The 27,844-nt window shown below is 34.0% G+C and overlaps 1 protein-coding gene and 1 pseudogene across 2 annotated transcripts in view; both read left to right on the top strand.

Moving 5' to 3' along the window:
• The window catches only part of side-IV (sidestep IV), a 794,218-nt gene that overhangs the window by 49,976 nt on the left and 716,398 nt on the right, over positions 1-27,844 (top strand). The gene's annotated exons all lie outside the window — the stretch shown is intronic.
• Positions 18,758-19,877, top strand: LOC111504306 (probable serine incorporator; annotated as a pseudogene).

Below are 27,844 nucleotides of genomic sequence, written 5' to 3'. Positions count from 1 at the left end.
TATTTGAATTCATATACTGTTATTTCGAGGTTCAATCAAAATGACAGTAACGATGAATAAATAGGCGAAATCACTAATTAATGAGGTATTAGTCGTAACCGATTATTTCACAATAATACCGTATGCCAGCAAATTCTTTATTTTTATTTTTATATTTTTTTGAATATATTGGAAATCAATACTGAATATATTGAAGGTGTTGAGCTGATGGATACACTTCCCATAATGTGGTAAAAGTATCTTTTTGTATTCTAATTGGTTGCAACAGTCATAACCTTCATTAAATAGCTCTCATTTGACAAATGATGACCATATTCAACTCGTGAGTGATTATCGAGACTACATATTCCATGTATCTCAAGCGAACAGGCTGAACAAGGAACTCAATAATTATACTTGTCTTTTAAATTGGTATAGTCTTGTACACAAATACACTGAAGATCTTCGAGACAGGGATTATTAAAATCAATGAATAACTGTTAACAATATAACAATATTTTTTTTGTCTTCGGAAACTTGAATATATTACCCAGTACATATTAAACATCACATCATAATATTTTATAGCATTTTTTTGCTGTTATATAGTCGTTCACGGAAAAAGCTTTAAATAATTGTTGAAAGCCTCAATTTTAATTGAGTAACTTCTAGACCAGTGATCTTTCTTTCTTTCGGCCGATAAGTTTTAGAATAAGGACTGAGAGAAATTCTGACATCTTTCCAACAGCCCCAACCAGCAAAGTTGTTTTACAATTCCATGGTGTTGCAATAGTTTTATTTTATTTGTATTTTATAATTACTTCCGAAATGCTAATTGATTATATCAGATGATCGGTGAACACAATACAGTTGTAGGCAATAAAAGTGTTTCATGAATTTGTCATAGGAACGTTCATGAAATGAAATTAAAAAACCATCATAAAATAGTCAGGAAATTATCACAGAAACGTTTTTGCAACTAACTTATAAAACTTATTTTCCTATAAAAGTAAATTGTTATGTAGCAGTTTCATAACACTTTTCTACGAGATTTTTATGATAATAAAACTACTTCAAGCTAATTTTTTAACAGTGTCCTGTAGCTTCAATGAAATTATTTTGTTGTAATGCTTTCATATACTATTTCATTTTCATTACCATATTGTCACTTCAATGATAATGTCCCAACTATTTTATAGTGTGGTATATTAACTACAATCCAAAAACACTAATATAACTGTTATAAAATCAAATTGCTTTTGCTAATATATATTTGCTGCCACCAAGAATAAAATGCAGTATTTAATAACAACCAGCTGACATCGATTCCTGATCATAAAATTGAAAAATTTTTCAAAATGTTAGTTATGTTTAGTAAGAATATTTTTGTTTAGTTATTCAAGTGGGACACCAACGATATCGTAGTGGAAATTAGTTCTTCAGCAAGTTCTAAATACTTGATTTTTAATGAGTATAGGTACCCCATAAGTAAACTCAATATTTTTAATTCATCCTCAATTTTAGACACTATGATATGCATATATATGTGTATATATATGTTATACTTTCAATTTGATAATAAATCCATTGTGTGGATACTGTAGTGAATTTTTCTGTTTGTATCCCGAATATATAAATAAAGATAAATAATAACTCAATGGCGGCAATTTTGAACATTTATTGGAGGGTATATAATAGTTTTAGATTCAGTTCGAGGTGCTTCAAATAGACGAAGAAATGGCATGGTGTTCCATAAAAAAAAATTTCTGGAAGCTCTGAGTCGCCCTGTATATTGGAAATGCTAAAAAAACACTCAAAACTATCCCACCTAACCTAGTGCTTTAATTTTTTTTGCAAATAACAGGAAAAGGTTATTATAATGGTTAAAACCCATCGTTTAGCCTTTATAATCGATGACAGATACTTTTTAGCCTAAACATCCCGAGAGATAATATTTATCCAAACTGTATGTGAGGAATATTTTATTCATACAAGCACTTTTGTAGAAACCTACAGCTTTGAAATTAGTCCGACTCTGCCGCAATACCATAACTCCCAGAACTGTTTCTTAACAGTTTTATAGGGGTAACATAGTAGCTAAAATACGTTGAAATGCTTGCTACTGATACCAATTCATTTTATAGAACGACGCCATTTGTAATGATAGCGATCCGGGATACTGAAATTAGATGAGTTGAAAATTTGAAATACCGCACATATAGTGATATTTACAGCTGAAAAGTACATAAATATTATAACATTATATTATTTAGAATAAAGTGAGTTAAGTTTGCGACTAGAAAATTAATACTTCGACAGAGTGAATTTTTGTATAATTAATAATTTTACCGAAAACATTTATAAATGAGTGGCGCGCTTAAATTTTGCTAATAATAGTCTATATATTTGTCAATAAAATTTCATTTGCAGTAAAAATATCAATCTTCGAAACACAGACAATGTCTTTAACAGTTTTATGAGTGCAAAAGTGAAATTTTAAAATGGCTTCAACCTTTCTATTTCTTAGTTTTCAGTTGGTGATATATCAATTATATTTTCCTACAAAATTACTTCTTGCGTCTTCAACAAAACATTTTTAACAATTTTTTATTTTATTGTAATCGTTTTCGGCTGTAGGTATTATATTTCATAACGCCTACTTGGAACTACTAAAAAACTCTTAAAACTGACTTTTGATTATTTTATTGGTATCGCTTAAATATGTTGCAAAAGTGCAGTAAGGGAAGTCTTCACAAAACTACTTTTTGAGAGTGTTAGACAAATTTTATAATAAATGTCAAAACGTTCATAAAACTGTTTTGTAGTGTTTGTAAAAGGCCTTACAAAATATTGATAATAACTATAATGTTTTATAAAACAGTGCCAATTTCCTATTTATAGCAGTTTTATAAACACATTGAAAACATTTCTGGGAGAAATGTAGTTTTATAATTTGTTTCTCCGAAACGTTTCCGCAACTATTATGAAATACGAAACTGCTTGTTGGGAGGTTACAATAATATAAATTTCATAGAAGATTTTTTTCATGTTGTTTAATTGATATGTTTTATCATTCATCAGGTTCTGGAGCACAACTGTACCAAATTTTGTCAAGTCCTAGTGCCTTCTTTTCTGGCAAGTATTTCAGATTTTTTTTCAGTTTTCTCAGTATGTCAGCAATCTAACAAGTCCCCCTGCTTTCATTGCTGTTCTTTCTGTCTGTCTTAAGGCCGCCATACACTGCAATGTTGCCCGACAATATTAACCGTGGCGAGTAAAATTGTGCGTGCAAAATTGCAGTGTGTGGCGTAGTACTGACAATCTTATTCGGCAATTTGAATTACGGTCGCCACCATAATTTTACACGTACGTGTCAACAGGTTCGTGCAAGTCGACGTGTGTGTGGGCATAGCAATCTGAACCGTCATTCATCGACAGCGAAAACTCGTTCAAAAAGGGTGTGTTTCTTGCAAAAATAATTCAAACATGGATACAAGAACTCGGAGCAAAGATTTTGTAATAGAGTTTATTGAGTTATATAGAAGTCACCCTTGTTTGTGGAATGTAAACTGCAAAGAATATAGCAACAAAATAATGAAAAACAAAGCGTACCAGGAATTAGTGACGAAAGTACAGCAGGTAGACCTTGATGCGACGAAGGAGACTGTTTAAAAGAAAATAGATTCCTTGAGAGAATCAGTAAGAAAAGAAAGGAAGAAAGTAATAAATAAAAAAAAATCCGGCGTAGGAAGTGACGCAGTATATGAGCCACATTTGTGGTATTTTACACATTTCCAGTTTTTAGAGGACCAAGAAGTTCCGCGTCAGAGCCAATCCAATATTGGAAGTGATCAGGAACTAGCAGAACAGGAATATTACAACAGGTGATAATGCAAATATATGGGGTATTTTCTATGTTTATGTAAGGAATTGTTCATTTTTATGGAAAGAAACCAAATATTAATTCGTTAATTGTAATACCAACAAATTGAACAGTTATTTGGGTTTTCACAGTTTGAACATGTTGGAGATGAAAAAAATATTAATATTTATGTTATAAAATTACACTCAGGGGAGTTGACTGTGTTAACTTCTTTTTTCAGATTTTCAACCCGTACTCGGTGAAATTGTTGCACATTTGAAATGGTTAAACTGAAAATAAGGTGATTTCAAAGAAGTATAACGACAAAATTGTTTTTATAGACAAAGAGCGAAGCTAAACAATGTGGTAACGTTGAAACTAAGATTGTTTGAAGGTGCTTGACAATGTTTCTGTATAAGAAGAAATGTTCAGGACTTCCATTGTCCAAAACGTAAAGGCAAAAACGTAGCATTCTATGCTAGAACAGATGAAATTAAATTACTGTGGAATTATGAAGTGCTGAAAATGAAAACTGCTGAAATAATTAAACGACATGTTGAAAATAGAATAACTAAAGTATGTCTTTTTGTAACTTCAATGAAGTTAACAAATCAATATGTGAAAATTGCTGTCTTTTTAGCAGCCAATCTTTGGACCACCTGCGACGTTTTTTTTTATTTTGCCTTTTTATCACTAATGCCGCTGCCACTGCCAGTTTATGTGCTCGTTTCATCGTGTCGCTGTCCAAACTACCTGCGAACTGGCTTTGTGACCTGACAATATATGAACGCTTCGTCCCTACAATTTTGCACGCACAATTTTACTCGCCACGGTTAAAATTGTCGGGCAACATTGCAGTGTATGGCGGCCTTTAGTCTTTGTACCGTATTCTTGCCTGTATTTTGTTTTTCTTTCAGGTCATCTTTCAGTCTATGAACACTGCCAGTGCTCGCCGTACTTTTCGGCCTTTTTGCGATCGGTCACACCTTTGGTTATTTGCACCACCTTCATTTATCTCGATAAACATAACGATACATATACGTTTACGATTTGATTTTTTAGTTATTCCAGTTAATGTATATTGGAAGTCTTAAAGTTGACCAAATCACAGGATGTTAGAAAATAAACACACTAACAACACAGTTATATTGGAGAAGTTCAAGAAGTTTAATAAATACAAATGCGAAACACCCGCGTTGGTAGAAAGTGTGCCTTGACAAATTCTTTCTTCTATCGATCGAGCATAAAATGATTATTAGCAACCATGATATATGATTGAGTACAAATGAAAAACTTGTTTTTTGATTAGTCATTATATCTAATATCGTACAGGTGCGAATGCCATGTTCCGAGCACAATTATAAAACTATTTAGATATACTGGGCCTACAATTTGATTTCCCACGCTGAAAACAAATATATTTTTGCGATGACTATCATTGTAACAAACATCTGGACGAAAGTAGGCACCAAGGTAAACAACTAAATGCGCCGAATATATTTTTTTCTACATCCTGAACACTTTGATCAGTGTGATGAAGCATTATAATCGACTGTTACCAAATAATGAAAGCGTTGGTGAGATAAAAGCCTCAAATCTTCATCACGTAAGCAGAACTAATCGAAAATGAAGTGTTTCTATCAGTAATGACTGAAGCGATTTGATTGAAATTCATTGTATCTGTTGAAAATAGAGACAACATAATCCCGAGATTGACAATTTTTTTTCTTGAAAGTATTCAAATGAATGAAATAATGATTTCAAAAACCAATACTTTGTTTTTTTTTTGAGAACGTGACCCCTATTATACTGGATCAAGCGAGATGGTGAAATGGATAAAAATAATTTTCCAATATGGCGTTTCATCATACTCAGTTTTTCTTTATGACCTTATATCTGATATCAATTCTAGGACAAGTTCTGTATTTCTATAATATGTATATTATATGATATAATCATCACAGAAATTCAATCTTTTGAACACAGTGTAACTTTTGATATTGTATTTATCCTTTCATTTCTTCATGACATCCATCTCTTCAATAATATTCCTTGTACTAGTTTGTACAGGTCCATTGTCAGATGCTTTTGATAATCTCCTGAACATAACTTGATCAATTGAATAGAACTGGCCGATACTTGATGAAAATCAACTGCTTGAACTGCTTGAAGAAGCTTTCGTATAGCGAAACACGTGTCGCGGTTTTTGTAAAACCCTTACAGTGAAATCATAGAATAAACTCTATTGATTAGTTTTTTAAATATGGATTGATATGTACTTCAATGGTTCCTTTCATTCCAGTAATGGAATTGAAAATGAATAATCAAACATATCAATTAAACTACATGGAAAAATCTTCTATAAAATATGTATTATTGTATCCTGTTAGAAAGATGTCAGAATTTCTCCCAGTCGTTCTGAAACTTATCAACCGAAAGAAAGAAAGATCCCTGGTTTAGAAGTTACCCAATTAAAATTGAGGCTTTCAACAATTATTTAAAGCTTCCTCCGTGAACGACTATATAACAGCAAAAGAATGCTATAAAATATCATGTGATGTTTAATATGTACTGGGTAATATATTCAAGTTTTCGAAGACGAAAAAAAATTTTTATATTGTTAACAGTTATTCATTGATTTTAATAATCCCTGCCTCGAAGATCTTCAGTGTATTTGTGTACAAGACTATACCAATTTAAAAGAAAAGTATAATTATTGAGTTCCTTGTTCAGCCTGTTCGCTTGAGATACCTGGAATATGTAGTCTCGATAATCACTCACGAGTTGAATATGGTCATCATTTGTCAAATGAGAGCTATTTAATGAAGGTTACGACTGTTGCAACCAATTAGAATACAAAATGATACTTTCACCACATTATGGGAGGTGTATCCATCAGCTCAACACCTTCAATATATTCACTACTGATTTCCAATATATTCAAAAAAATATAAAAAAAAGAAAAAGAATTTGCTGGCATACGGCATTATTGTGAAATAATCGGTTAGGACTAATACCTCATTAATTAGTGATTTTGCCTATTTATTCATCGTTACTGTCATTTTGATTGAATCTCGAAATAGCAGTATATGAATTCAAATACAGGATTGGTTCCGAAGAATCAATAACGCTGAACTTCAAATAAGATTCCGAGAAATTCTGAGTATTTGGATTGTAATTTTGTGGTTGTGACCACGCCATGTTTCGGAATATTGGAAACATCCATTTTTTTACAAACATTCTTCAGCTCGAAATACTACAGAAGAGAGAAATTTTGTAGAGAAGTCTACAAAAGTCTACTGAAGTCTAGTGATTTATGTCAGTTATCTTCTTGAAAATGAATATTTTTGAGTTGATAATGAATGAATGAATAATTTTAAGTTATTTTATAACTTGGTCACTTTCTTTGACTCAGTGCCTCTGTTCCACTTGGTTCTCTAATTATGAGAGGTTCAGCTGATGCATGAAACTATTTTGAAAATTCCATTGAAATAATTTTTCCAGTAAAAGTATGATTGATGAAAATATGATTTGTTGTAATATTAGAGTACTACTATTCATTACTCAGAAGTACTTTTTTAGTGATATAATTTGATCGATCCCACTGAATATTTTGTGAGAATCAATGACAAATTTGTTGGCTGTTGGGCAGTGAAACCGAAATCATTTTTTAAAAAAAAGTGAAATTTTGAATCGTCATGAAATTCATATCGACACCAACGGTCAGCTCATTTATTCTCACATCTCTTACGATATTGTTCTATGGGGCTGCTCCAAATATATGAATAACATTTTCGTTGGCTTAAAGAAAGTGTTGCGGTTGATTTATAAATTAGATGTCAGGGAATCTTGTTGGCCGCATTTCATGAACAATTCAATCATGCCTGTGCCCTTCAGCACAGTCGATGAGAGGGTTTTTTATTATATTCACTATTATAGTTTGATTTTCTCCTGTATTTATTTTCGCTGGCCAGGCCATATCCCCTGAAGCCCCGAGCAAGCAAGCGCGGTGAGCCAAGAATGACAGCCTTCTGCATCTGTCCGGCTAAGATTTCTGCCTTGGTGTGACAATCCGGCATGATTTTGAGATTCGAAGGTGGATAGGACGTTATTTCACCAAGAACTTCAATAATCAAAACAACCATCTTGACAGAGTGGTCTGGATATAGTCTGTGGAGTTTGAAGAGAAAAATCTTGATATTCCAATCGTCTTTACTCCTCTTTCCGAACGATATTACAGCTTCTCACCTGTAATGATAGATAATGCGTGTACTCAAATCAATAGTGACTTAAAATTATTTGTGAAAAATGCTTCTGATCACTGCTTAAATATAAATTGTAGTAAATCCGATGTTATTGTTTTCGGACCAAAAGGCCCTAGAAATGATATTTGCAAATCTGTGAAAGTAGTAGTGAATGATCATGTACTTGGGGTTGTCCCGGAAGCCAAAATCCTGGACATCATTTTAGATAAGGACTTGAAATTCAAAAGTCAGGTTAATCAGTTTATTAGGCGTGCATATTATTCGCTTAAAATTATATATGGACACCGTAATTCCCTACCCATGAAGGTGAATGCGAATTTGTGCGAATCATTTTTTTGATCTATATTCATTTATGCTGATATTTTGTATGGTCCATGTTTAACCAACCAATTCAAGAAAAAGATACAGAAAGTTCAGAATTCCTGTTTACGGTTAATTTTTGGTATTAGAAGAAGAGAAAGAATATAAAATAAACTGAAGGATACCGGCTGGTTGAATATGAACGACAGGAGAGTGTTACATGCTGCAACTTTGTTCCAGAAAATAAATAGTAAAGTGCCGTCTCACTTACACCAGAAAATTATTTTAGAACTGATGTGCATAATATTAATGCAAGGTATAAAGGCCGACTAACTCGGCCATCCTTTCGCACAGAGCTCTTTATAAGGAGTTTCAGCTACCAGATCTGTGCAATTTATAATGACATTCTCGAGCCCATGAAACGAGATGAATTCAATCATTTCAATATCAATTTCAAACGATTCTTATTATCTTCAAACTATTAACGACCCAATAGCTACCTTCCTATTACAAATCTATAAATATTCATAATATTTTAAGATATTTAAAAATCCTTTTTGTTTATTCCTTTGCGTACTAGGCGACATTTTTGAGGTTAAGTGGAAGAGCAATTGAATGATGACATTTCATCATGTGAATTGAACTTTGCCTTTTATGTTCTTATAATAAATGAACTGTACATGATTAATTTGCTTTAAATGTATTAGAAGATAATAAATACGATACTATTATTATTATTATTAAATTCGTCTCGCCAGGAGATGAAAACTCCACGACAAATATCGTCAAGCTCTGATGGTCGACAAGAACTACATCAGGCCCATTAGCTTGGATGAACATAATGATGGAGAGCGAAAAGTTTCAATAAATTTGACATTTTCCGTTCTCTATAACGGATTGAATATTTCCCGGAACGTAGGGCAACACTGGTGTTTCATTAATACCGTGAAAATGCCGTGCTGGACATTATTATTATTATTTTTCCGAAGTTTGCGCTGGTCAGGCCATATTTCCCGAAACCCCGATACTTTTGGGAAGGCGCGCCAGCATTATCAACCAATGATCATTTTCCACATCGTGAGATAAGTGATCATTGGGTTCGAGAATCATGTGCTCCGAATAAGCGCAGTCAGCCAAGAATGACAACCTCCTGCATCTGTCCAGCTAAGATTTGTGCCTCAGTGTGGCAAGCCGGTATGATTTTGAGATTCGAGAGTATAGAGGGCATCATTCCACCAACGACTCCAATAATCAGAACAACTATATATATATATATATATATATATATATATATATATATATATATATATATATATATATATATATATATATATATATATAGTTGTTCTGATTATCTGAACATATAAAAGAGGTAACAGACTTCAATGTACATTTGATGAAAGGACTCAGCGACTTTAAAATTTTCCACACCAATATAAGAAGTATTGCCAAAAACATAGACGAACTTTTCATTTATTTAAATCAGTTGGAAAAAAATTTTGAAATAATCGTATTGACGGAAACTTTCAAAGTCACTGATGCTAATATATAAGGATTGAAAGGATTTGCCACACTCTATAATGAATCTTCATTTAATAAAAATGATGGAGTGATAATATTCATAAAAAATGAGCTCGATTACGATCAAACAAATATTAGTTTAGGTAACATAAAAATTCTGGAGCTCAAGATAAAATTCAATAACAAAAAGATGATATTGAGCTCGATATATCGATCTCCGAGTTCATGTCCATATGATTTCAATGAACACTTTTTCAACTATTTACAAACTATTGATCCGAATGACATCCATATAATAACTGGCGATATAAACATAGATTTGTTATCAGAAAATGATTACATTGAAGATTATAAAAACAACTTGGAATATTTCGAATTCATTTCTTATATAAATGATATCACTAGACCAGATACCTCCACATGTCTCGACCACTTCTTCGTAAAAACAAATATAGAAACACACGACCGTATAAAGTCCTTTATCTTTCAAGATAAAATAAGCGACCATCGACCAATTGCTTTGACAATAGATATGGGCGAGAAAGTTGGCAACGAAACACCAAAAAATAAAAAAGTGTACATTAATTACAAAAGGTTGAAATTAGCGCTACAAACTGAAACATGGACCAACATCTATGAACAAAGTGATGTCCACTCAAAATGTGAATTCTTCATCAATAGACTAAAATATCATGTGAACAAAAATACAACTGAAATCAAATTGAAAAATAATGAAAAAATTAGAAAAAAATGGATAACATTAGGGTTGTCAACATCAATAAGGGAAAAAAATAATCTTTACAAACTATCAATTGAAAACCCCAATGATCAACAACTCAAACAAATATACAATGATTACAAACGCAACTTGATTAAACTTACAGAAAAAGCAAAGAAACAATATTTCCAAAACGAAATCAATAAAAATAGTAACAAATCAAGAGGGCTTTGGGATAGTATAAATGAAATATGCAATAAAACTTGTCCCAAAACAAAAATAACTGAAATTGTATTGAATAATGGTGATATAACGAAAAATAGACAGGTCATTTCTGATGAATTCAATAGACATTACAGTGAAATAGGCCAAAAACTTGCTGACAAAATCCTAAAACCCGGTTATTTTAAAGACCAAACAGTTGAAATCAATAAAAATATGTTCTTATATCCCACAGACACTGAAGAAATTTTACGAATTATACAAAAACTAAAACTAAAAAAAAGTCCTGGACACGACGGTTTTACTGCAGAAATGTTGAAGCATATAGCAGATTTTATAATAGTCCCTCTTACCCACATAATTAATAGTGGCTTCGAAAACGGAATCTTTCCAAACATTTTGAAAACAGGTGTTATCAAACCGCTCTTCAAGAGTGGTGATAAACAACACATTCCAAACTATAGACCCATTTCTCTGATATCACACATAGCAAAAATTTTTGAAAAAATAATAAAAGAAAGAATGACACATTTCATGAAAAAACATAATATCCTGTCCCAACAACAGTATGGATTCAGAGAAGGAAGATCTACAGAAGATGCAATATTGGAACTGACGACTCATATTTACAAATCACTCGACATCTCCAAACCGTCACTCTGCATTTTTATTGACCTTTCCAAAGCCTTTGATACTGTTTGTCATACAAGGCTTCTTGAGAAACTGGAAAAAATTGGCATGCGGGGTAAGCCGCATGATCTATTGAAATCGTATCTCTCAAACCGCAAGCAAGTAGTCGATATTGATGGTGCAGTAAGTACACCAAGGACGATTACCTACGGGATTCCCCAAGGCACGGTCTTAGGCCCTCTTCTGTTCACCATCTATATAGACAGCCTATTGAAAATGACCTCTGAAGGAACTATTCTGAGCTTTGCAGATGACACAGCAGTATTTTATAGTGACGATACATGGCAACAACTGAAAGCGAAGGCGGAAAAAGATTTCAATAATATTAATAAATGGTTTTTATACAATAAACTTACTTTGAATGCGGAAAAGACCAAATACTTACCCTTCACCTCCTATACTAACAATTTGCCGAATATGGGGCCATTGGATATAAACCAGAATATATCAATTCCAGAAGCCAGCTCCATTAAATACCTTGGTATAAAAATTGACCGACATTTGAAATGGGATTTACATATATCGTATCTCACAAATAAACTTCGAGGATTCATATCAAGATTCAAACTCTTGAAAAAATACCTTGATATCACCCATTTGACAACTGTGTATTATAGTTTAGTTCAGTCCCAACTTTCATACGGCATAATAGGATGGGGAGGAGTAAATGACACACACTTAAATTGCCTCAATATTGTACAAAGAAAAATTCTTAAAATTATCTTGGGCAAAGGAAGGATGTATCCAAGCGATAATTTATACAAAGAAAGTGGCATTTTCGATGTTAGACAACTCTATTGCCAAAAAATGTTGCAGAAAATATATAAAAATGAAATTAAAATAACACGCTCGGATCACCCATACAATACTAGGAGACAAAAACATAGTGTTGTGGTTCCGAAATGTAACAAAACAGTGGGACAGAGACACTGCAGCTATCTGGGTCCAAAAACTTGGGATTTACTACCTGAAACCATAAAAACTAGTCAAAACTACATTAAGTTCAAGAAACAAGTAAAAAATTGGCTAAATAGTTATGACAGAGATATATTCCAAAAAATTATTTTACTGTGAAAAGTGCAAAAATTCAAACCTGTTATAATTTATAAGCTTTAACAAATTGTTTGTCATATTCAAAAAACAATGACATATATCTCTAATAAGAATCTAGATGTGACTTTTTACCGACTGTGATATTTATCTCATGTGATACCTTGCATAAAACTGTTAAACATCTATTGGTGATATTTAGATAATTTATAATGTGATATATGTATATTATGTTTCACTGAGATTTCAAACCGATCGTGTTATTCACTTGATCTGGATGCGACGCTTTTACCGACTCGACTGTGATATTTTTATCATGTAATATCTTGCATGAAACTGACAACCAATCATTGTGTTATTTTAAATATTGTCTTATGTGCTACATGAATGTTTTTTTTTTGTCATTTTGTTGAATCTTTTCTAGAGGCTATATCACGCACAAGGAGCAATCCTGCGATTGTTTCTTCAGTGATGCCATTGTTTATTTATGCATCTCTCAAGCACTACTACTACAACTGCGGCAGACATTATTCAAAACGATGTTGCGATGCCCAGTTTGCGCATAGCAACAAGATATATCGCTTCGACCCTAACCGCATCGCCATTGATAATGTGGGCCGCAGTAACAGACGAAACGTCAGGTATAAAAACCTGCGAATGAACCTGGAAACATCGAAAACTTTGCTGGACACCGGTCGTGAAAGCGTACATTCTTTAATGTAATGTCTACCCATTATATTTCTGAGTTCAATAATATCTAATGGCATGTTTCTCCTGCAATCAAAATTGATTGTTCCATTATTTTGAAATGGATTACAATTTTGTTTATTCAACCCGAGGCATTTCGAAACGAGTATTTTCTTCCACTGGAACTTTAACTACATTGTATGCGGCAAATCGATTTTAATAGCCTGTTGAAACGACGATAAAATAGGCATCTGTACCGCAATAACTGAATTGAATGGAATAGTAAACTCTGAAGAAAAGCTAACTATGGCTAATTTGGTGGATTTATATCCAGTATTCAGTTCATTGATCCATTATTCATTCAGTGATGAAAGTATATAATTCCATTCTGTAAAAATGTGATTGAGATATGCAAATGGAAACATAATAAAACATAATGGAAACATAAATGCTCAGGTTATTTTCTTATTTTCGGTACTGAGTAAGTGGAATTCGATTGTATGCATGGATATTTTGAAAACGGTAAGAATTGCAGAGCAGGTTTAATATAGCGAATGGAGTGAATGGATCTATTGTCGATGTTGGAGAAGTAAATGCTAAAAAAATTGAGAAGTCATCAAATCCACCTCCAAAAAGGACATCAATACAAGAAAGTATATTCTTCAAACCTGTAAACAAAAATGAAAGTATGAGTATCATAAATTCACTTAAGACTAAAAAATCACCAGGTTTTAACAATATAACTGCAGAAACTTTGAAAAAAGTTTCTGAGGAAATATCTGAACAATTGGCACATCTCATTAATCGAATATATAAAACTTGCAAATGTCCATCTGAATTTTAAACTTCAGTTGTTACCCCGGTATATAAAAAGGGCGACAAATCTCATACTTGTAACTATATAGACCGATCACTCTGATTACGTCAATTACAAAAGTTTTTGAAAAGTCCAGAATAAATGATTTTCCTCATAAGAATAATGTGATATCATCTCTGCAGTACGGGTGTGTGTTCCTGGATCTTGCAAAGGCTTTTGATACTGTGGATCATCAACAGCTGTTGATCCATTTTATAAAATATGGAGTACCACAAGGTATAGTGATAGGGCCATTACTTTTTTCATTATATATAAATATTCTACTCACTATCTATGAAACTACAGATCAATTTGTAAGCTTCGCTGATGACATTGCCATTCTATACACTGCAGAAACCTGGGAGAGTTTGAAAATGAAAATGGAAAACGATCTGTTGAATATTATCAATGTATGTATGTATGATTACGTTTATTCATTATTAAGAGGTTAGTAGTTTACAAAGTATTTGGATGTTTGTTGGGACCCTGCTATAATAGGTTTATACCTCTTCAGGGTTCCAATATTATCAATTGGTTTAACCATTTATATACCTTTTCTGAGCTACAGAACTAACTTACCTGAGTTCAAAGAACTCACACTGGTAAAAACCAATCAACAGATTGTCATCAAACAAGCAGAGAAAGTCCGATATCTAGGTGTTTCATTTAAGATGAAATCATAATATCGACGATAAATTCATGGATGTAGCCGTTACTACGTGGTAGGAGATCATAATGAAAAGAGAAACGAAAATTTTTATGTTTTTACCACTTTTAATTGTAACTAACGTTACTGCAGTTTCGTCCTATATGGACATTCTCAAACTAATACAATAAACTATGAGTTTATTGTATTAGTATAAACTATGAGTTTATTGTATTAGTTAGTAGTAGTATTGTAACGTTAGTTACAATTAAAAGTGGAGAAATTTTCATTTCTCTTTTAATTAATATCAACAAAGTTACTGAAAGTTTGAGACCATTGTTATATAGATTCAAATACTTAGAATGAATAGAAATAGAATAGAAAGAAATACAATAGAATATTAGATACTCTTGTGGAGTCACGACTGCGATATGGTATCCTTAGCCGGGGTGGTGTACTTAAAAAATTCGAGAAAGTAGAGAGGAAATTTTGAAAATAATTTCCAAAAAAAATATACATATCCGTCAAAAAAATTTTTTGAGGATGCAGCTATCCTCAGCGTCAGAAAAATATATTTAGCAATTCTCATAAGTAAAAATAAATACACCCTCCAACAGTTAGAGCATAGTTATACCACAAGAAATAAAACAGAAATGTTGGTACAAATACAGACAACAAACAAATCGGTGGGACAACGTCGTTTCAGTTTTTTAGCAAATAAATTCTATAACTTTCTAGACATATGCATAAAAATAAACTAATGAAAGTCAACTCAATACCACTAATAAAAAATATATTCGAAAAGTATTTCCCCAATGTAGATCATGAAATCATATTAAATATAATTGATAACAAATAATTTATCCAAATTTCCCTACTTTCATCGCTATAGAAATGAACTGAATTTTCGATTCTCCTCTCATTGTCATTTATTTTTTCTCAAATATGGGTAATTAACATCTCTCGATATTAATTACCCATATCTGACATTCCATTCAATTGATTGTTTGTCATTTTTTTTTTGTATTTTATCTGAAATTGCATATGCTGTATTGGAAAATCTTCCTATTGCTGGTAAAAAAACATATTATTATTTTTTTTCATTATTATTATTTGACGCTTCACTGCAATATTGTGAATCACAAATATTCAACAATCAATTGAAACTCCAGCAAATGATTCCAGCTTCTCAACGAAGCCCATTACTTCATATTCAAAAAACACTTCATTGTGACATTTTCAATAAACAGTTTTACAAAAACACCACACGTGTTTCGCCATACAATGGCTTCTTAGGGTATGTCTTTACTTAAGCTATTGTATGGCGAAACATGGTGTGTTGCGTTTGTGTAAAACTGTTGTGATATTTCAAAAACAGACGTCTTTCGAAAGAAATCCAAAAACACTTCAACTTTAATTTTTGACGGTCCATCTCATATGAGATACGTTTCGTCACCGGTGTTGGCGTATTCGGTGTTGGGTCCTGTGGCACTTCATTCAACAGTTCTTACAATCTTGTATTTAACGGTATAATCATTCCAATATGTACCTATACGGGGTCAATCAAAATTATGTACTTAGAAGCATGAAATTACAATGAATACTTATTCGTTGAACTATGCTGAGAACCGCCACTGAGAATAAAATATCGTTGTCTTATTTTGTTTTTGATGATTTGGTAAAATGAATGTATTGATTGATAAAAGTTCTACACTCCACTTGAAATTAGTCGGTGTCACTGAAGTGAAGTGTCTTTGAAGCGTTTAACATTATTTCTATAAAAATATTGAAATCACTTATAATCTAGCAATGAGCCTCACTCAAACTGAACGAATCGAAATTGCAATTATAATTAGTTGTAGAGATGAAGTGGGGGCTCAGGCAGAAGTTCGTGATTTATTCAATACTAAACACCCCAACCAAGAACCCGTTTCTCAATTAACAATTAGTAAAATTGAGAGATCTCCCTACCAGTGGTAGAAAATCAACTTTAGCAGTCCAAAAACGTGACGTGGTACTGGCATTCCAATGAAAACCCCTTATCAGCTCGAAGCAAGTTGCACTGTAGAATGATTCACACCAATCGACTGTTATTAGAGTGTTAAAAGCGGCATCCGTATAAAGTTCATGTGGTCCAAGAACTGTTAGAAGATGACTTTGACAGAAGAGTCGAATTCTGCGAAATCATGATGGAACACTCTAACGGAGATCGGAGTTTCATACAAAATGTAGTATTTTCAAATGAAGCTACTTTTATGCTCAACGGTCACGTGAATCGTTAAATGCATCGATACTGGGCAAGAAAAAATCTACATTGGTTTGAGGAGCATAGCACACAATATCCGCAAAAAGTGAATGTTTGGGTCGGAATTTTGAACAACCAGATAAAAAAGCCATACATTTTTGGGGAAAGCATAAGTGGTGCTTGGTATCTACACTTCCTTCGGGATTATCTGATGCCAGAATTGAATCAACTATTTTCAATTAGGGATGATTTGTGGTTCCAGCAGGATGTGGCGCCTCCAAACTACGCCGTTGTTGTACGAACCTACATGGATACTGTTTCCCGAGGTAAGTGGATAGGAATCAGAGGTCCTATCGAATGGCCATGAAGGTTACCGGATTTGACCCCGTAAGACTTTTATCAAGGGGATTCTTGAAGAGCAAAGTTTACCAAAATCGACCAAATAATTAAGAACAGTTGAAGGAACGCGTCAGAAAGAAGATTGCACAAATAACCCCCGAGGATCTCGAAAACGTTAGAAAGGAATTCACTGTTCGACTCTTTCACATTGCATTGTTGCTGGAGTTCATCGATTTGAACAATTATTGAAATTTTCTTGTATTTTAACGAATAAAAAGTTTCAACCTGTATATATAAATATTGTAATAATTATACCATTGAATAAGAAATCAAATCAAATCACTTTATTGATGAGAATAGGTCAAATAGCATTTTGTACATAGGTACATAAAATAATACTTGAAGAAAAATCAAACCAAACATACAAAATATGAAAGATTGTCATAGGCATACAATGATGGACAAAACATATCAAGTACAACTTCATTAAATCAATGTGAAAAAAAATAAAATTACGGAAGATTGAGAAATTCATCTATGGTATAAAAAGTATGATCTAATAAAAACCTTTTAGGGGTGATTTTGAAAACCTGACTTCTATGAGTAGTTTTCAATGATTCGGGCAGTTTGTTACAAAGTTTTAGCCTCAAGTAAGAAGGTGAGTTAGCGGTTATATTATATTTGACGAGAGTTATGTGAAAATCATTGCACTTTCTTGTATTAACATTGTGGTAAGAAGAAATGCGATCATATTTAGATCCGTTGGTGTGTATGAATTCACACAATTCAAAAATGAAAATATCCGGGAAAGTTAAAATTTTTTAATGTTTGTATAATTCTCTGCAGAAGGTTCTCTGATTAACGCCTGCTGAATCTGTATGATCTTTTTGGGCAATAAATACATTTCGAGCCAAAGAAAGCTTCCCCAAAAGCACACGCCATATCTGTTTCTAATTTCTATATGTGCATAGTAATAATTCACTAACTGTTTAGTGGAATATATGATAAGTAGATCTTCTAAATGAGTTAACGTGTTCATGAATGTCTTTCAAAAAAAGCTTGTTTTTTAAATATCAAGGAGTAATTCTTCAGTTGTGCCACATTTTAGAAATGACCTCTTCCATGGCTATTAACTATGCCTAGCAGTCAGGAGTTGATTGTTTGATATTGTTGGATGATCAAGTTGCCAAATTTTCATATGAGGCATATAATATCCTACGCACGTTTTCTCATTCATAACCGTCAATGTCATTTGTCATCAGTGTGTTTTTATCTTCGTACATTTCAATATAACTTGTTTTACACTTTCATAACATCAAAAATTTCGAATGTATAATTGTTGAATATTTATTCATCTGGTAATAAATAAAAATCAAAATGAGGGCCTTACTAGGTCTTTGTTCTGCCGTGCAGCTCGCCTGCTCTTGTGGAAGCGCTGCCTGCTCCCTTTGTTGCTCTGCATGTAAACTCTTATGATATTTGTCGTTACTACTGTAGCATGTATCATGTTGTCTCCAGGATTGAAACATGTCTTAAAAAAGGTACCTTTCCGTGCGAATAGTAGTTCTTTTGTACATAACTTCATAGTGATTGATTGTCAAGGGGCAGATGAATATCTGGCAGTATATCGTATTTGTTTCATTAATATTTTTTCGCTCTCCTGGCTTTGATGATGATTGAAGTGAAAAGTTCTACAGATCCAAGAAGTGGTATTCAAAATGGATTTTGGGGCATGAAATATATTCTAGTCATAGGTGGGATCATTGGACCTTTTTTATTCCAGAAGGTTCATTTGGTCCAACTTGGATGTACTTTGAACTGATAGGTGGCTTTGCATTCATCTTGATAAAACTGATTTTAATTGTGGACTTTGCTCATTCATGAGCTGAGGCTTGGGTTGGAATCTTTGAAGAAACAGAATCAAAAGGGTGGTATTTTGCCCTCATTAGTAGGATTGAAATCAACTATGCTTTTTGAGTATCACATGAATTGTTCTTCTCTATGGATTCTTCACTGAATATGGTGCATGTGATCTATCTAACTCATATTTTGTATTTTGGTGAGTAAAATAGCGATTTTGCTAGTGGTTCAGGAAAAGCTGCCACGTTCAGGTCTGTTACAATCTTCAGTGTTATCTTCGTATGTGACGTAACTGACGTGGTCAGCTGTTGCTAACTCTGCAAAAGAATGCATTTCTGGTCTATGGGGTATATTTGGAAAAAGTCTTCTGGGGATAACACTCCTTATGATATCATGGGCTTGGTAATATGGATGTGCAGTGTTTTATTTTCATTTCTGCGATCTGCTAGTGAACTATCCAAAATAACAGTGTCTGAAAATAGGCTGAACATATACAATGGAGCAGTAGGAGGCTGTTGTTGAAATAATATATCTTCAACCAGCCAACGCAGACGAATATCACCTACGCTGAAGAGGTTATATTGCGGTTTTTTCAACACTGTTGAGTGAGATTCCACAATGAATTGTGATTGAAATACGTGGAATAGCAGCTCTACTCTTCAGCGAATGTCCTCCGTGGTTGTGTGAAATATTCAACCAGCTACAATCAGCAGATGGTGCTCTGTAGCGTTCAATAGTTCAATATTGCTGAATCAATATGTGAAAATATAAATGGAGGAAAAATATTATTTCGACGATGTAAAAAGATTTTCTGAATCAGGCCAAGCAATCAACTTGTATCTATAGTTTATCACAATATAGTTTTTTTTTTGTTTCAGGTAAGTGCCCAACAGAAATTGTGGAAAACGTAATTTGAAATATTGAGTAAGTAATAATCCTTTCAAATCAATTTGGAACCAAATCGCAGAAAACGACTTTTGTCGTGTCTCTGTCAGGCTTTCTGTAATCTCTATCACCTTTGATAATAATTTATCAGGAACTGATATACTCACTTATTTAACTTGCACATAATTCTTTTCGAATATTTTCCAAAAAAACAGTTTCAGTAGATTCAAAAAAGAAAATTATCATGACTACCATTCACAGTGAATTTAAGGGGGGAAGAATTATAATCAGTGTCATTTCTTTCTTCCAAGAATATTTAGTTGCATATAAATTAAATAGAGGCTATTTAAAAAAAACAAAAGCTTTTTGACTTTCTATTTCTTGCTCATCATACAAAAAATTGTAAATTCGAAATAGAGGCATGAACTAATAGATTTCAATAACATTCCTTCACAAAGATGTGTGGAAAACTGAAGAGTCATATATTCTGTAGAATAATCAATATTCCATTTCAGTCACATGTTCATAGCAATGTGAATTTTTTGTTTGAATTCCAGACTTTATTTGATTTTCTATCTTGACAAGCTGTGTGAATAGTCAGTTGACTATCCTTCAGAAATGAATAGGCTAGAATTTGGAGATTCTGAATATCAATTTTGGTTTCTGTTATTCAGTTCCAATTCACTACTGTTTTTTGATTGTGCAAAATATCATTTGCTGAAGACATTTTTGAATTATGTTGCTACAGATTTTCATCTACAAAAAAATCAACCACTTCGGATGTTGTGTTCAGCTCAGCTGAGTAATATTCAGATTTTTATATTATGTTTGTGGGACACAAATTCGAGTCATATTAACACTGACGAGTTTGTCAGGTTTTTCATACGTAGCAGTAGATTATGTGATACGAAAACAGGAAAAAATGTATTTCAAAGATACATAATACATACATCGTGGCTTTCACTTATTTGTAACTGAATGTAGATTTCAACTCTCAAACACTAGAACACTAGCTCCAGAGCCAAAATGAGTCTACTTCAAAAACGGTTGAACTGGCAACACTGAATACATCACTCTTCTGTGATTTTTTTCTAAATCTGCAACAGATTGATTTGCAGTATTTCAAGGTTTAATTGCATTACTATCTTCTCGCTTGCGGCATTGCGAATAACACTATAATGGATATTGTTCACTTTGATTCTATTATGATAAAACAATTATTCATCACAATCACAAATAACATTCGATCGCTTGTTTATGCATTCACCATGACGACTGTCATAAATTGATAAACCCAATGTCGTCTTTTAATTCATCTTTCAATTCGCTTTTTTCATTTCAAATATCCCAATGTCATGTCAGTGACAAAATGAATTAATCAAAATCATGATGATCAGTCAAGCCGTTTTGGAGTTATTAATAATGTGACTAACACGATTTTGCGACTTTGTTGCATATATTATAATTTTTTGTCTGAAATTTTCAAACTATTCTATAGTTATTCCGGTAGAGATAAATGCCAGGAACGCAATTTCTTTACGTATATTTCATGCAAATAATTGAATTCAGGTCTCTGGGAAACATCTCCTTTATATCGGCAGGTGTAGGCCAAGACTCGCCGAACTCACACTCTCTTTGGCAACTTTGAGGAGTCTCACGGTGGCCTCCGCGAAGGTTTTGAAAGGTGGGACGATATTACTGTCGTTGCGCAGCTTCTTCAACATTCTTGGGGTTCCCTACATGGAAGTGCACAAGTGAGGGAGCTTTCCTGCGGGTGCAGCCGGTTCCTTGTCTTTATTCAAGGCGGAGCTCATGATGCCCACAGCAGGAAGTGCCCTTGCTGTTGTAGGTGGAATGGCGGAGGAGGAGGGTGCACTTATAGTAACTGTCACTCCTGCCTCCTTCGCTGTCTTTCTCCTTTTGGAATTGGCGCCGCAAATGCGCTTACGCCTTTGCCTCATTCCAAGCGGTAGATTGGGGTGGACATTTCTGTTCATCCCCAGCCACCGCCTTAGATTGAGGTGAACACTTCTGTCTAGGGATTGGTTTTTGTTTCATTCATTCTGGCAGAGCCCTGCATTATCAGAAGTAGACTGATTACAATGAGGTTTCGCCCAGTTCCCCAAGGTGACCGTTCTTAACCGCATATTACCCTGCGGCCATTCAGCTGTCGGTTCGATTCCTTACACATTAGCTTGGGTGGATTGGTCCATAGTGGCATGTTTTGCGAAGGCTTTTGGGGAGTTTCAGTTCCAATCACCCTACTCATTTCTGCCACTGACCAGGAGTCCGGCGAACCCGTCCGTAAGGCCATATTGGCTTCCCGGACAGGGCCTTCAGTTCCTGGCCGTTACCCTATTCGCCACCTAGGAACGCGCCCAATAGGTAGCCCAACCCACGGAAACCATTAGGTATACTAGATACTTCAAAAAAAATTGCAACAACCAAATTTTGAAGACAACACCAACACAGAACAATATGAAACGAATTCGTTTGTTTCACCTCATGTTGCCACACACTGGCAATATTTAGTCTCGACATTCAAATACAATCTATTACAATGGGGAATGCTCCTCCTGACGAAAATCAAGTAGTTTTCATAAAATAGCTCAAAAACAACGCATTTTAAACTTATCATTTCAATCTTTTTCTTAAAAAAATTATTTAAATACTCAAAAAGAGGAATGAAATAATGCATTCAATATTTAAAGGAATTCGTTCCTATTTCACCATTTGGCAACATCGGTTATAGCTAATAAAAGACAATGAATCTGTTACCTGTATGAGATAAACAAAAATTACATATTTCAGAGGCGTGCTGTTGTGTTTACTTATGTTCCGAGTTCCGAGATATGCTGTGACATATGACATTTTGTGCATCTAACCTATATTCCTCTATATAAATAAATAACGAAACAACTGTTGTTTGTGTGGCTTGTGGAGGTGATATTGAACTAAAATTCATATTTTGCCTCAATTGTTGATTTATAAAGATACTTTTCCTTTTTTAAAGTAGAATATCTAGGTACGTAAAAATTATTTCAACTTGATATAGGCGCTGTTGCCAATATGTGAATTAGAAACTAATCCCTTTAAAAATTAAAACCCAACATTTGAAACATCAATTTGAATACTTTTCGAAGTGAATTTGAAAAATTCATGAATTAAACGCAACACTATTTTGTTCAAACTTGCATTTGCCATAATGACCCAAATTGAGGAACATTCCCCATTATAGTTTCTTGATGATATTGCCAATATAAAGTTAAAAAGTGCCCTTTTGGCAAAAATGGATTTTCTCGTGATTCTTTTAATAATGTTTAATAAAACCTAGAACTTTCATATATTATCATATTTATATTGCAGTGTCCAATAACTGTAGTCCGAGTTCAAAAATATTCCGGATACTTAGTGTAGTCCCAAGTATTTCGAAAAATCAACGAATCAAGCAGGATAAACAAGCAACAGCCACCTAATTGGTCTGCCACACATCCAGTATATATTTTATCCAAATGTTTGAATCCAGTTAGCACGAATTAATTATTATGCTCGTTGACCGAGTTCCAGAATGAACATTTCAATCAAATACGATCAGTTTCATTAATTGGATATCACTCTATTCGTGATAACTGCTGCCACCGATTTGCTTCACCATGAAATGATTGAAATGATCGTCAGGAATCTCACGAACAAGAAAAACGCGTAATTATCCTGTGTCAGAAGGTGCGCCAGTCTTTTGTTGGAGTGTTGGGAAAAACAATAATCAACTAATCATGTATAAATGCCGTGAAAATTCTCAGTGAATATTTGTAAGTTGGAGATCTCTCGGTCTTTGATACCCGCTCTCTAACCATTGTATAAGAAACAGGACAAGCGCATTGATTTGTAACTAATCGCAAAATCTATAAAAATGAATGTATTATAATAACAACTGACCATATAGCTAGCGAATTTGTTCTTCTCTGTCACCTGATTGAAATGTTCTCAGTAATTCTAGAATGCGGTGGTAATGGGTGAATAATCAAACCATACATTTCAAACGTCACGATTGAGAATGCATTAGGAATGTTAGTGGTTGTAAATGGTGAATTATCAAAAAAAAAACTGAATTGGGAAACATATTTAATTCAATAACCAAGATGAAAAATAAAATATTCAAACTTTCCAGAGTGAGTCCAAGTATTTTTTTCATGTACTGTGCTTCTCACTTCATATCTTTTTCTATATATTTTTCACATAAGGTCTAGTGAGAAGAACGCAACACTCAAAAAACCGAGTAGGTTTATAACTTATCTACAGAATGATCCAAGCAAGAGGATTCAGATGATTTATTGAGAATAATGTCTTAACTATTTCGTGAGTTACAGTTTCAGGAAAACTTTGTGATTCTTGGGATCTTCGATACCAGTATTCTGATAGCTGACTCGTCCTATTTGACTCGAGAGTATTTCAAGTACAGTTAGGAGCACATCTATTTATTTTCTCAAATTGCGCGGATTCACAGTTCAAACACTTCAGCTCTATTCCCGATCTCATCAAGAGTCTGAATGTATCATAGGTCAATATATGAGTGACTTCTCCAAACTTCTCCTCAAGGCGCTCTCTCCTCAACACAGTCGACTATTATCCATCTTCTGTTTTCTTTTCTACAGATGTTTTTTCTTCTGTTCGTCCATCTAGATTAGGGGTCTCCAAACTACGGCCCGCGGGCCAAATCCGGCTCGCCAGTGTCATCAATCCAGCCCGCGACAGCCAATGATTTACTGTCATCAATCTGGTCCGCGACAGCTAATGATTACCTAATTGTTGTTACTATTGCTGTGATAAGTTGAAGAAGAAAACACAGAATGATAATTACTCGGTTTTATTTACTTGCAAGGTAAAACTTAACGACAGAAATGATGACAAAGGAAACATAACTTGAGTATCTAAGTTTAGTATAGTCTAGATATATAGTTAAGGGCAGAAATTTGCCCATGGAACAAAAATAAAAAATCATTATGGCCCGAAGGCTTCAAAGTTTGGAGACCCCTGATCTAGATCATCAACAACCTTTCTATTTCAGCAATATACACCTCTGCTTAAGACTTTTTATTTCTCGTTTTCCGTTGTGTTTATGTCAATGTTCATTCTACAATCTTTTTTTGTCAAATCACGGCCAGCTTCATATTCTCATCGAGTTTCTAAATGCTTGATCAATAGGTTTATTTTATAGTTTCTCCTGCCTTATGAATATTATTACGATATTAAATGATTGAAGAAACCGTTCTAGTTCTGCGTCTTTAATATTCCATTATGCAATACTATTGAATACTAATGGGCTTTTAAATGACCACTGTTCCAAACATCTCTACACATACGTTGATTTACAATCGGTAGTGATCCCATTGCCACTTCACGGTCTTTTGCCGAAAATTCATCTCTCGGATGAAAATTTCAATTCCAAATACAATATTTTCGTAAATCTATGTTTTCTCTCCTCTAGTTGTTAGAGTGGCGTCTTTGATGTATACTTTTTCACTCACTTAATAATCGTCAACAAGCTTGTTTCAATGAAATTATTGCTGGTGAGATGAAGACTGTGCTGAAAACTCGTTCACTTCGACAAATGTTGAGAAACACTGAACATGGAATCATGAAAACTGAAGAATTTTTTATCTATGGAAATATTATGAGGATTCCAACAGAAAGTACAGTGGTCAGAATAAATGAGCTATTGAAACTTGTTTTGAAGAACACAATATGCATATTCAATTTCTGGCACCAAAGAAGTCAGCAAGCCATAGAAATTGGTATGAAGCAGAAGACTACTGAATGCGTTAAAATGACTGAAAATAGCAACAAGTCACACGAGAACTATTATTTTCAGGAACCGTTCTGTTGAAAATAGCGAGGAGTTTTCTGAGAAATATCTCGCTAATTTGTACTTGAGCAATCGTTAATACATTACCAAAAATGAAGTTTCACCCAGTGAGCAAAACTGTATTTGAATAGTAGTAGTAGTTGAACAGATACAGTTTATCTCTTGATAAAGTCAACTTGGTTGGTAAGAAAATATTGGTATTGGTTTTTCTAGGGATAAAACACAAGCACTACAAATCTCAAAACGCTCTTAGAGCAGTGCTTGTGCGAAAGTAGTGGTTCACATTGGATTTGAATCGCTGGAGAAAAAATCCTTTTGGGAAAACATTCTCAGGAAGCCACATTGATGCCGTTCTCCCGTGAAAATATCTATAGAAGGGAGACAAATCTTCAACCTTCCTCCGATATTCCAGACTATCAATGTTGCAAGTGATGTTCGCGTCTTTCATCAGGCGGATGGCTCTTTTCTGGATGGAATCTAGCAGCTTCTGGATATGTTCAGGGCGGAGCTCCATACATGAGAACAATACTCCAAAGAAGGTCTGATCTGAGCTCAATAAAGCATCAAAAGTAGCTGGGATGTGTACAGTTTTCTTATTCGGAACAGTGTTCTGAGCTTTCGAAAAGAAGCCTTCACCATTCCAGCGACGTGATTGTGCCAAGACATATCGGTGTTCCTTTAACCCTCAATAAACTTATCGAAGCAGAAAGCGAAATTGTCTGAATTGATAATAAAATATCCATTTTGAAGACATTTATCTTCTTGGAGAAAACCAATGCCTGGGTTTTTGAGGCAATGAATTGAACCTCGTTACTTTCACCCCATGTCGAAATTACTTCTAGATCCGCATTAAAATATTCACTTCCCTACTGCCAGTGAAGATGTGCATCCACAGCCGATATCCCAAAATCCAAATATCATGACTGTCCTCAGCAAAGGAATATATTGGATTGTGTTTTTTAATAAGTCGTTGATATACAATGAAACGGAGATTGGAGACAATATGGATTCCTGAGAACCACAAGCATTGAAGGTGAAAGAATTCGAGAGATATCCGTCGACGGACACCTGCAGGGAACGTTCTTCCAGGAAGTTGGAGAGCCATACACAAACATGATCCGACAAACTATAGCATCGAAGTTTGGCCAGCAAACCCTCATGCCACACATGGTCAAAGGCATTAGAAATATCAAGCGCAAGAGCTCTTGACTCTCCATGTTTCTCGATTGCTTCATTCCAAATATGGGTGACATACAATAGAAGGTCGCCTGGTAATCTTTGTTTCCGAAAGCCATATTGATGATCGCTCAAGATGTTGTAGCCTTCCAAATATATTGAGCTCTCCGGTATAATTGAAATGAAACCATTATATTTCCAGTTTACTCCCACCAAATATCAGGTATCGCTAAGCAAATATCGTAGATATTTACGGTGATGAACCAAGGAAAATAGATATGTTAGTATACAAATTTCTCCATAATTTTTGATACCACTGATAGCAAAGCTATCAGTCTTTAATAATTTGGAAGAGTTTTCTTGCCCTTTTTGGGAATAGGCTGAATGCGAGCAATCTTCCAACAGAAAAGAACCCTTTTTTGTGAGACAGGTTGAAAAGTCTGCAAAATACTGGTGCCAGTTAATTAGCGTACTTCATAAGTACGATGACGGGCACTTCATCAGGACCAGACGCCTTGTTGATATTGAGCCGTTTCAAACTTTGCCTGACTGGACGCTGTCGAAAAGTAATTTCTGGCTTTGTGGATTTTATTGAGGAAATAGTTGGTGGTGCCTTTCCCAGAGAATTGATTGTGGAATGGGACGCAAATTGTTGAGCTAGTAGCTAGTGTTTGTATTAT

Source organism: Leptinotarsa decemlineata, unplaced genomic scaffold, assembly GCF_025532065.1.
Source record: "Leptinotarsa decemlineata unplaced genomic scaffold, Ldec_3_MD MMD2_tig00000010_RagTag_RagTag, whole genome shotgun sequence".
Lineage (NCBI taxonomy): Eukaryota > Metazoa > Arthropoda > Insecta > Coleoptera > Chrysomelidae > Leptinotarsa > Leptinotarsa decemlineata.
This window is presented reverse-complemented; position numbering and strand designations above follow the sequence as displayed.